Here is a 12884-nt window from a genome sequence, read left to right on the forward strand (position 1 = left end):
TGGGCTTCCCAGATGGTGCTAGTGGTAAAGAACTTGCCTGCCAATACAAGAGACATAAAAAATGCTGGTTCGATCTCTGGGTCAGGAAGATCCCTGGGAGGAGGGCATGGCAACCCACTCCAGTAGTACCACCTGGACAATCCCCTGGACAGAGGAGCCAGGTGGGGTCCATAGGGTCACAAAGAGTTGGACATGACTGAAATGACTTAGCATACATGCAAGGCTAACATAACTGGATGAAATTGTGGAGCAGCAAACTGGATGAAATTGAGGAGCATGGCTCACTCCTGAATAAATGGTTCATTCCATTTTTTTCTGCTGTGGCCAAAGGAATACCTCAGGCAAGCCTAGGATATTTCCCTCAAATTAAAAGATATAGAAATAAGAGTCCCAGAGTCTGCTCCCAACATGAACAAACTATTGATCAAGTCCCTTAAAATTTTGTTCTACAGTGAGTAGAAGAGACAATTGTCTAAGGATTTATAAAATTTCCACCAATCCCATGAGATGTAAGTTTCACTTTTCCTCAATGAATATCTAATTGAGTAAGAAAGGTCTCTATTGGAAATGCTAGAAGAGTCAGTAGAAATACATATTTCTGAACAACCAAAGCAAATGATCTGCTATTTGGAGGGTTTTACTTTTTAATATAAATTGATTAAAATTTAGAGACTTCTGCCAAATATAATTTATTGTTTTAGAATAATGGATTTTAATCCATTCTTTCTAATGATTACATTACAGCAAAACTAGTTGTGTTGAGTTCACTTCTGATCTGACAAAATAAAAGTATAAGGAAATTTTAAAAACGATAACGCCTAATGTTGATGAGTGTGTGAGGAAAAGATCATTTTCATAAACAGATGGTAGACATGAAATCAATAAAGCCTCTCTTCTGGGTTATCAATAAATATCAGAAGTCTTAATATATGTGTGTGTACCTCTTGATTAAATAATACCGGTTCTAGGAATCTGTTTTAGTGAAATACTTATGGGCATGTACAAAATTTTCTACACAGAAGTTCTTCACAGCATTGCTTCTAAAACTAAAAAATTGGAAATGACCCAAAATAAAGTTATTAAATAAATGATCATATATTCCCACAATAGAACATGATGAAGCTATTAAAAATTGTGTAGTAGAAGAATTTAATCATACTGAAAGATGTTCTCAATATATTATACAAAGAAACTGTTGCTAAGGAGACTTCCAGTAAAAGATGGTAAAGGCAGATTGAACACATACATATAGGCTCACTCCTTCCTGGAACCCTAAAAGTGACAGTAAACAGGTTTTTTAAAGGAAAAAATAAACCCCACAAAGTCAAAGACAGAAAAAGAGGAAACAATAATAGCAACACTGAAGATGCTGGAAAGCAAATAGATATGCCATCATTAATTTAGATATAAGAGAGTTGAGCCCCTACTCAACAACATAGAAAACCAATAAGCAACTTGATTTTCATTTTGTTCCAGAACTCATGAAGAACTCAGAAATTGATGGTATCAGGTCCTTATGAAAGTGGCCTAAAGGTGATACTAAACATAAAAAGATTAACTGAAAGTTAGATTAAAAGGTAGTAAGGGAAAAAAATTTTATTGACAAAGCAAAATAGAAAAGCAAATCACCCATTGGTTTCTGCTTTTAACATAATTTTGTGAGCATGTGATGTAAGAAGCAGCCATAAAAATAATAAAGCCAGAGAGGGACTTTGCTGGTGGTCCAGTAGCAAAGACTCCATGCTCCCAATGCAGGGGACCCAATTAAATCTCTGGTCAGGGAACTGGATCCCACATGATGCAACTAAGCATTCTCATGCTTCAACTAAGACCCAAGACAGCCAAATAAATAAATATAAAAAAAATAATAATTAGGCCAGAGAAGCCAGTCCACAAGTCTGGCATTTTTGAGTCAAACTATTGCCAGCAATTGGATTTCTTATTACATGATAAAACTAGCCTTGTTGCTTTAAGCTAATCTTCATCAAGCATTCTATTTATTTGACTGAAAGCACTGTAAGTCCAAAGGGAGGTCACCTTAGAAGAAACCAGATTTAGTTGCTAATGCTATAGTTATTTATACTTTTATGTAAGCCAACTATTCATAAAGTATATGTCCTGGCTGATTAAAAATTCTTAGGTAATATATTTAAAAATAGGAATCTACGAAATAATAGTATAATTGCCATTTCTAAAATTCAAGTTTGTAAATACACATAAATGAACTAAATCTAATGATATCCCTCATCATTTTGGACTAAGACTAACCTAGTCATAGTTGGTTAAAGAAATCTGTGATATTTGCCCACATTTTTCAAGAAGAGTTGAGTATGCATCTGTTCTCTGTCAGGAAACAGTAGATATTGGAGACATCAATATAAATTAGACTCTGTCTCTGCCCATAAGTGACATGTAGTTACTCTACAAAGGAAGAATATTTAGGTACCTTCAATTAAATCTTAAAAGATCCTTTGATCATGACTGTAAAATTGTCCCTCCCTATCTGTAGAAAAGTGGGCTTTCCAGGTGGTTGCAGTGGTAAAGAATTGGCCTGGCAGTGCAAGGGATGCAGGTTCGATCACTGGATCAGGAAGACCCTCTGGAGGAGGAAATGGCAACCCACTCCACATTCTTGCCAGGGAAATCCCATGGAGAGAGGAACTGGTGAGCTATAGTCCATAGGCTTTCAAGCAGTCAGACACCACTTAGCTACTGAGCATGGAAGCATGCCTGCAGGAAGAGCAACCATAAGGATGAAGGAGAAGCTATATCTGAGTAACAGAAATCTCTGTGATCCTTGATATCCCTGCAAACTTCACAATGAGGAAGTTTTCAAGTTACTTCAGGCAGAATATATTTCTGGTTTTACAAAGAGAATATCTTTCTTCTCTTAGAGACATAGAGACAATAGTGACATAAAACACTAAGAACACATTACTTCTTGTTCATTGTGTAATCACTGAAACAAAGTTTTTGATTATAAAGGTTAGAAAGAGCCATTCCTCAACTCCAAATAAGAAGTAATAAATGACCAAAAACCAAGGTCTCAGTCAATGATTCCTTTTCAAATCAAAAGTTGACACACAATGATCATAGTATCAGAATGTTAATTATTACTGTACTACTAAGAATATAATTAGCCTTGTGACATTAATAATAATAATAATAATAAGGAAATCCATCATAATATACTTTTAGATCTTATTCCTTCTGGATTAATTTTCTTTCTTTTAGTAGAATTTAAACCAAATCTCATGAATCAAACCCTGCACCAGTGTCATATCAGCAAATTTAACTTAAACAGAAAATTATATTAATTGCTTTGGATCAGATCAAGCATTACTCCCATTCATATATTCTTCTTTGACTTCTCTGACAGTGATGATGTCAATGAGTCCTTTCTGTATATAATAATAGGGCTTACTCAGCTGAGGTCACAATGTCTCCTGGATCTGTCTGACTGACAGATGAAAGTTTGGCATGTGCTTAGGAGGAAACAGACACTTTAATTATCACAGTTACTCTCAGGTACCTTGGACACTGTGACCCAAAGTTGATGACTATAATAAACATTGACAGGAGAACCTTGGTCTTAGACTAAAGAGACTCTTAAGAAATGGGGGAATCATTTAAAAGTGCGGCATCCCTCAATCCAAGAGTCTCAAATCACAGGTTTTTAAGCTTTCATTTCCTACTGTAGGCCCAAGAACCATTAAACTGGTAGTTCTGCAAAGGCATTTTAGTGGATAAAGGACATTCTTTTCAAGAAATGATACTAGAACCACTGAAAATCCAATGCAAAAAAACCCCAAAACCCCTCAAAACTTCCATTCATTTCTCACACCATAATGAAATTTTTAACTCGGAAACAGATGATAGACCAAAATGCAATACCTAAAGCTGTAAAACCTACAGTAGAAAATATAATTGTAGGGAAACTTTCTAAGATGCAATGTGAAAAGCATAATTCATAAAGAAATTGATAAACTGGATTTAATTAAAAGTAAAAATTTCTGTGTTTTAAAAATCACTTTTAAGAAAATACAAATGAAACCATAGACTAGGAGAAAATAATTACAAAACATAAAACAAACCATCAAAGGACTTGTGTATAGACTATACACAGAAATTTTACAACTCAATAATAAAAGACTGAAAACCTAATTTAAATATAGGCAAAAGATTTCAACAGACTTTTCAACAAAGGAATATGTGGATGGTAGATAAGCACGTGAAAAAATGCTCAAAATCATTACTCATTAGGGAAATGTAAATTAGAACCACAATGAGATACAATTATACATGGACTAGAGTGGATAAAATGAAAGAGATTGACTATGAGAAGTTTTGGCAAGAAAATGAAGCAATTTGCAGTCTCACGCACTGCTAGTGGGAATATACAATTGTATAACAACTTTAGAAAACAGTTTAACAGCTTCTTAAAATTTTAACTTATGCCTACCATATAATCCACCCATTCCGCTCCTAGGAATTTATCTAAGAGAAAGAAAAGCATGTGTCCATATGTAGACTTGTACATGAATGTCCATAGCAGATTTATTTGGAATAGTCAGAAACTGGAAACAACCAAAATGTCTTTCAACATGTGAGTGGATAGACAACTTGTGTACATTCATACAATGGAATATAACTCAGCAATTAAGGAAATGAACTATTGATGTTCATTACAGTTTGGATGATTCTCAAAATATATATATTGAATGATGAAGGCAGACAAAAAGGAACATATACTGTATGATTTAATTTATATAAAATTCTGGGAAATGGAAACTAATATATACAGACAGAAATCAGATCAGTGGTTGCCTGGAAATGGGAGTTAGGGTGAGGCAGAAGGGTCAGGAGGGAGAAATTATAAAGTAAAAACCAAGAAACTTTTGAGGGTGATGGATACTATTTGCTATCTTAACTGAGGTGATTATTCACTGTTGTATACATATGCCAAAATGTATTAAACTGCATGCTTTCAATATGTGCAATTTATTTTATGTCAATTACACTTCAATAAAATTGTTTAAAAACCAACTTCAACCTGCTAATTGTGCAACTGAGAGTGAGTACTCAACCTGTTTAAAATTTACTTTTTTATTTGTAAATGACAATAATAATAAAATCCTATATATCCTTAAGGTTACTGTAAAAGTCAAATGAGATGCTTGTAAAATGTTAAGCAAATTACAAAGAGCTATTCTACAAAATAAAGTATTACTCTTGACATGGTTATTATTAATCATTTCAAAAATCTGTATGACAATCAACAAACCAGTGATTTGTGGTATGGAAAATTCATGCAGAAAAATGTGAAAGGCATGAGAAGCAGAATATTAAGTTGAAGTACACTTGAATTCTGAAGAAAGCCAGTGAGCGCAACCTTTGACTCATGCTATTGATTTTCTATTCTCAACTACCCACACTAGTCCATGACACTTCAGCTCTTTCAGATTCAAACCTGTGTTGCACTTTCTTTTACCATCTTTCTTTTGTCTTTCTCATAGTGAGTGTGTGCAGAGTAATGACCAGGAGAGTTATAACTTTAAGCAGTGAAACCCAGATGCCAAGTGGTGTTCTCCTGCCATTCTGAGCCAAGTTAGTTTAACTCAACACCCTGCACTCCCATACACGCATTTCCATTTCCCTAGCTGATACAAGTTCAGAGTGTACCTCAAGATTTCTGGAAATTCTCTTGAAGCATCCATGTTCATGGGTTCTTCTAGCTTCTGGATCTCCATAAGTAGAGACAGCATTTCTATTTACACTACATCACCCCAGATGTGAAAATACCATCACTTGTTTCCACTAAATAACATATGAGTTTAGTTTTAATAGACCTTACTGGAGAATCAGAGGTCAAGAGTAATCACATTACAGACCAGAAAGTCATTAGCATCTAGTTCTATATCCCAATTTCTCCTTGTTCTACAGTTCTAGGAGCTCCAAAAACTCCTTTGCTTAGGCAGAACAGTTCAGCTCTTCCCTCAGAAACCTTGAGACCCACTCATGACCAGGCCTGTGGGTCTTTCTTCTAGCAGAATGATTGATCAAGGAATTTTTCTAATAAAAATAATACCCTCCTAAGATGATTCTGATATTAGCTATTAAGACAATAATTATTTTAAAATTCTGTTATTATAAAATGTGAAGGCAATTCACAATCAGAAAATCATGCTTCAATAAAATATACACAAGACTGGTCTTAAATCAAATTGAAGGATTTGACATTTTCTGCCTTGTTTTTAAAAACCAAGTAAGACCCTTTCTTTTCTCCAGCTGTGCTGCCCCCTCTCTCCTACAACTCCATGTGCATTTCTCAATTCTCATTATTTTCCTCAAACAGAATTTAAATGAGATACATGAGTGTCAGGTAAGGAACAATTACAATTATGATGGATGTGAGAGTTGGACTGTGAAGAAAGCTGAGTGTTGAAGAATTGATGCTTTTGAAGTGTGGTGTTGGAGAAGACTCTTGAGAGTCCCTTGGACTGCAAGGAGATCCAACCAGTCCATTCTAAAGGAGATCAGTCCTGGGTGTTCATTGAAAGGACTGATGCTAAAGCTGAAGCTCCAATACTTTGGCCACCTCATGAGACGAGTTGACTCACTGGAAAAGACTCTGATGCTGGTAGGTTTGGGGGCAGGAGGAGAAGAGGACGACAGAGAATGAGATGGCTGGATGGCATCACCGACTCGGTGGACATGAGTTTGAGTGAACTCTGGGAGTTGGTGGTGGATAGGGAGGCCTGGTGTGCTGCGATTCATGGTGTCGCAAAGAGTTGGACACGACTGAGCGACTAAACTGAACTGACTGAGCTGAAGTCACAATAGGTCTTTTAGGTATTTTTAAAGGAAAAAATTGTCCATATTCGAAGAATGAAGTTCTGGTAAAACTGGCTAGTGTTTTGTAGTTGGGAGGCAAGGCGCCCCTCTTCCATATCTAAGTGTATAAGTAGATGAGAAATTTTACTTCTTTATAAATGTAAAAACACAATGAATCTCAGGCAGCTCTTCATTAGAATCACAAATAAGCCAGATTTACTCAGTGAACACATAAAAATATACATAAATCACATAAAAAGGATTATTTTTGGGTATACTTTCTATATTTAGATAGTTGAGATGCTATGTCCCATGACTAAAATCAAATAAAAAGTGCCTAAAACACAAAGTTACAGTCTTCCCTAAGTGCTAGGGAAGTTGCTATTTATTCATAGAGGTAAATACAGTTTTGTATTTAAGACCCCCCTATGATTTTTTTTTATAGCTGAAATCGTGGATTATATTAGCTTGAAGTCTGGCATTAGCAGTGAGTTTGATCTCATGTTATTTCATATTTAAAATATACTTGTGATGTACTCATTTAAAATGTCAGTGTGTATGAGCTATATGAAATTTATATAAACTCCATTTCCCAATGAAAGAAACAATGGTTTCAGATTTAGTGGTAGAATTTCTCTTGAAGGTGAAATCAAGTTCAACAGCAGGACACAGAGAGAACTTAGAGGTCACTTTCTAGGGCTGTTCTCAAGGATATTTACAAATTTGCATCCAATTTATTACTAAATTTCATATAAAACTTCTATACTTTTCTTTATACATAAACTTGCAGACTTAAAACCTCCCTGAAGACCTGATATTTGAGCTTTAGACTCTAATGATATAATCAAACTCCTTAAAATGTTGTTGTTTAGTCGGTAAGTTGTTTCTGACACTTTTGCAACCCCATAGACTGCAGTTTGTCAGGTTCTCTGCCCCTGGATTTTCCTAGGCAAGGCTACTGGAGTAGATTGTTATTTCCTACTCCAGGGGATCATCCTGACAACAGGGGTCAAACCTGTGTCTCGTACATTGTAGGCGAATTCTTTACCACTGAGCCACCAGGGAAGCCCCTTAAAATTTAGCAACAGCTAATATTTGGGAGTGTTCATAATAGCTGCAGATTTGGGTGTCTTGTCTTTGGAGGATGACACATTTAGTAGATGAGGAAATTTATGAGGATAAAGGAAGATAAGAAAATGATTCGGTAAGATAATAGAGGAATAGGAAAGATAATTTCTGTAATGTGACAATGCAACATGTTTCTAGAATGGGAAGAATTTAAAGCTGTGTTCAGTCTTGCACTGTAATTATATTCTTCCATACAGAAACAGAGCTAGTGGAGGTGATGGAATTCCAGCTGAGCTATTTCAAATCCTGAAAGATGATGCTGTGAAAGTGCTGCACTCAATAGGCCAGCAAATTTGGAAAACTCAGCAGTGGCCACAGGACTGGAAAAGGTCAGTTTTCATTCAAATCCCAAAGAAAGGCAATGCCAAAAAATGCTCAAACTATAGCACAATTGCATTTATCTCACATGCTAGTAAAGTAATGCTCAAAATTCTCCAAGTCAGACTTCAGCAATACGTGAACCGTGAACTTCCAGATGTTCAAGCTGCTTTTAGAAAAGGCACAGGAACCAGAGATCGAATTTCCAATATCTGCTGGATCATCGAAAAGGCAAGAGATTTTCAGAAAAACATCTGCTTTATTGACTATGCCACAGCCTTTGACTATGTGGATTACAATAAACTGTGGAAAATTCTTAAAGAGATGGGAATACCAGACCACCTGACCTGCCTCTTGAGAAATCTGTATGCAGGTCAGGAAGAAACAGTTAGAGCTGGATATGGAACAGCAGACTGGTTCCAAATAGGAAAAGGAGTATGTCAAGGTTGTATATTGTCACCCTACTTATTTAATTTATATGCAGAGTACATCATGAGAAACGCTGGGCTGGAGGAAGCACAAGCTGGAATCAAGATTGCCGGGAGAAATATCAATAACCTCAGATATGCAGATGACACCACCCTTATGGCAGAAAGTGAAGAAGAACTAAAAAGCCTCTTGATGAAAGTGAAAGAGGAGAGTGAAAAAGTTGGCTTTAAACTCAATATTCAGAAAACTAAGATCATGGCATCTGGTCCCATCACTTCATGGCAAATAGATGGGGAAGCAGTGGAAACAGTGTCAGCCTTTATTTTTTGGGGCTCCAAAATCACTGCAGATGCTGATTTCAACCATGAAATTAAAAGACGCTTACTCCTTGGAAGGAAAGTTATGACCAAAACACAGCATATTGAAAAGCAGAGACATTACTTTGCCAACAAAGGTCCATCTAGTCAAGGCTATGGTTTTTCCAGCGGTCATGTATGGATGTGAGAGTTGGACTGAGAAGAAAGCTAAGCACAGAAAAATTGATGCTTTTGAAGTGTGGTGTTGGAGAAGACTCTTGAGAGTCCTTTGGACTGCAAGGAGATCCAACCAGTCATTCCTAAAGGAGATCAGTCCTGGGTGTTCATTGGAAGGACTGATGTTGAAGCTGAAACTCCAATACTTTGACCACCTGATGAGAAGAGCTGACTCATTTGAAAAGACCCTGATGCTGGGAAAGATTGAGGGCAGGTGGAGAAGGGGATGACAGAGGATGAGATGGTTGGATGGCGTCACCAACTCAATGGACACGAGTTTGAGCAAATTCTGGGAGATAATGAAGGACAGGGAAGCCTGGAGTGCTACAGTCCATGGGATCACAAAGAGTTGGGCATGACTGAGTGACTGAACAACCAATATTTATAATCAAATTTGCTCTTTTTGTTCAGATCAGCCCTCATTCATTGGTAAAACCATTGTTCTCTAAGGCCATTTATCAGCTGAACTCTCACCCCAATGGAAATTAATCATTATCTCTGAGCCACAAGGGAAACCCCTATCATAAATTATTCACCCTTATTTTATGACGCAAACCACATTATTTTACATGCAATACCAGACTTTTGCCTGTTTGAGGCTTAGAGCCATACTCTGTCCTTCTCTTGCTCTGTCCTGCCTAAGAACACTTTATTACTCTCCCTCTCTTGTTAACTGGCATCCATGTAGGCTCAGCTAGTGTGAGATAATGAGCGGCTAGAGCTTCAGAGAATGGGAGAAGCCAGGTATTTCTCCCTCTTTTCTTCTGCCTCGGGGGTGGGTGGTAGTCCCAAAGCAACTGCATCCTGTCTGTGGTAACTTCTGGACAAACATTTTTTTCTTTCCTGCATGATTCAGCACACTCCAGACAGGCCTCACTCTGAATTTAACTGTAAACAAATTCTTCTTCCTAGGCTCTGGCATTTTCATCAATATATGAGCCTCTGATTATATAGTCCTGAACTCTGAATGAACAAAAAATTAATGTTCAACATTAATAACACTAATAGTTAATAGCTATACTCTTGATACAGTATGATGAGAATGGTACTTTACACCTGTGCTCTTCCTCCCCAAAACCTATAACCTCAGTCCAATCATGAGAAAAACATCATGTAAAATCATGTTGGAGGACTTTCTTCAAAATACTTGACCAGTACTCTTTCAGATGAATGTTCAAGACAGTTTCTCTAAAGCTTTTAGTAACTCTTGTAGTATTTACTATTTTTTTCCTTAAAATCAGTGTAACTATGTAATGAAGCCTTCATTGTAATAAACACTGGAATATGCATTAAATATATCAAAGTCAATATTTTATAACCTTATTGATATTACCTCACTAATTCATATATAGTATGTTCATATTTATATAATATACATAATTCATATCTGAATGTGTTTTGTAGTAGGACTACTTTGTTTCTGGTTTCAAATGCAAAATAGTATAGCTGAAGTAGTTCAATTTCAACATATCACAAATAAAATAATGTAAAATAAAATTTTAAGTGAAAATCATGAGATATATATTTTATTCTACCCCATTTTCCCTAAATTTAATCTCCCTCACAATTACAACTAACAAACTATTCATAAAACAGTTGTACATCTTGTTTCCATGTCTCTACTCCCCACTCCTTTCTTAACTTTGAAAACTTAAGGTGGAAGCCACAGTCTTTTATAACCTAATCATAGATGTGAACCCTATGGTGGGAAGTAAACCTATCTACCATATGCTCTTGGTCACATAATCCATCCCTGATACAATGCAGGAGGAGCTGCAGGAGGCCAGGAACATTTGGGGCCATTTTGGAAACTAATCACTCCAGTAAAATCAGCCTTTTATATGAAAGGAAAGGCAGACATTTCTTCCACTTAACTAACCCTCAGAACACTGTACCTACTTGTAGTAATTTACATGAATGAATATTTGTTCATTCAAAAAGAAAAGGATTAATGTTTTTTTGGTGGAGCAGGGACTAGGGGGAAATAAAGGAAACTGGAAGACATGGTTTGGCTTCTTTGGGTGATCTTTTTAAATGTTTTTTATTGTGGTAAAAGTCACATAATATAAAACATACAATTTTAACCATATTAAACCGTACAGTTCAGGGGCCACAAGCGCATTCACACTGTTGTGCAGTTCTCATGATCAACCATCTCCTGAATGTTTCACATTCCTAAATTGAAACTCTGTCCCCATTAAACACTAACTCCCCAGTCCCTCTCCCATCTCTTTGTTGATTTATAACCTTGTACTGAGTGTGAGGCACTGTGATTGAAGAATACAGGATAAAATCTAAAAAATCAATTTAAGAAAATCTGTAGTTTCAAGAGTAGTTAAACAGATGGGAATAACAGACCACTGTACCTGCCTCCTGAGAAATCTGTATGCAGGTCAAGAAGCAACAGTTAGAACTGAACATGGAACAACAGACTGGTTCCAAATAGGAAAAGGAGTACGTCAAGGCTGTATATTGTCACCCTGCTTATTTAAGTTATATGCAGATTACATCGTGCAAAATGCTGGGCTGGATGAAGCACAAGCTGGACTCAAGATTGCTGGGAGAAATATCAATAACTGCAGATATGCAGATGACAGCACTCTTATGGCAGAAAGCAAAGAAGAACTAAAGAACCTCTTGATGAAAGTGAAAGAGGACAGTGAAAAATTTGGCTTAAAGCTCAACATTCAGAAAACTAAGATCATGGCATCTGGTCCCATCACTTCATGGCAAATAGGTGGGGAAACAGTGAGAGACTTTATTTTTGGGGGCTCCAAAATCACTGCAGATGGTGATTGCAGCCATGAAATTAGAAGACACTTGCTCCTTGGAAGAAAAGCTACGACCTAGACAGCATACTAAAAAGCAGAGACATTACTTTACCAACAAAGATCTGTCTAGTCAAAGCTGAGCACTGAAGAACTGATGCTTTTGAACTGTTGTGTTGGAGAAGACTGAGAGTCCCTTGGACTGCAAGGAGATCCAACCAGTCCATCCTAAAGGAAATCAGTCCTGAATATTCATTAGAAGGACTGATGTTGAAGCTGAAACCCCAATACTTGTGGCCATGTGACGTGAAAAATTGACTCACTGAAAAAGACTCTGCTGGGAAAGATTGAAGGCAGGAGCAGAAGGGGATGACAAAGGATGAGATGATTGGATGCCATCACTGACTCGATGGGCATGAGTTTGAGCAAGCTCCTGGAGTTGGTGATGGACAGGGAAGCCTGGTGTGCTCCAGTCCATGGGGTCACGAAGAGGTGAACACAACTGAGTGACTGAACAGAACGGACCTGTAGTTTCAAGAGAGGGTCAGTAAGGCCTAGAATATGAAAGGATTCCTAGAGTCTTTGTAAACTGTACAAAAGCACACCAAGGCTCAGCTGGAAAAGCACAGAAGTTTGATGAGGAACTGATTCTCACCTTGTAGGATGAAGACCACTCCAGTCCCTAAGTTTGTGGGGCCAGAACACTTGGCAGTCTGTGTGATCCTCCATCTAGGGACTCCAGAAACAATTCCCATAGTGATCCCCAGCTAAGTTCCTGCTTAGGCAGGAGAGGAAGAGAGAACATAACAAGGACATGAAAGCAAATGTGAACTGATTTTGTAAACTCAGGTAGGTAAAGGCCAGGTATTCCAAC

The sequence above is a fragment of the Moschus berezovskii genome, chromosome 3 (assembly GCF_049115385.1).
Source record: "Moschus berezovskii isolate FMDL1 chromosome 3, NW_MosBer_1.0, whole genome shotgun sequence".
NCBI lineage: Eukaryota > Metazoa > Chordata > Mammalia > Artiodactyla > Moschidae > Moschus > Moschus berezovskii.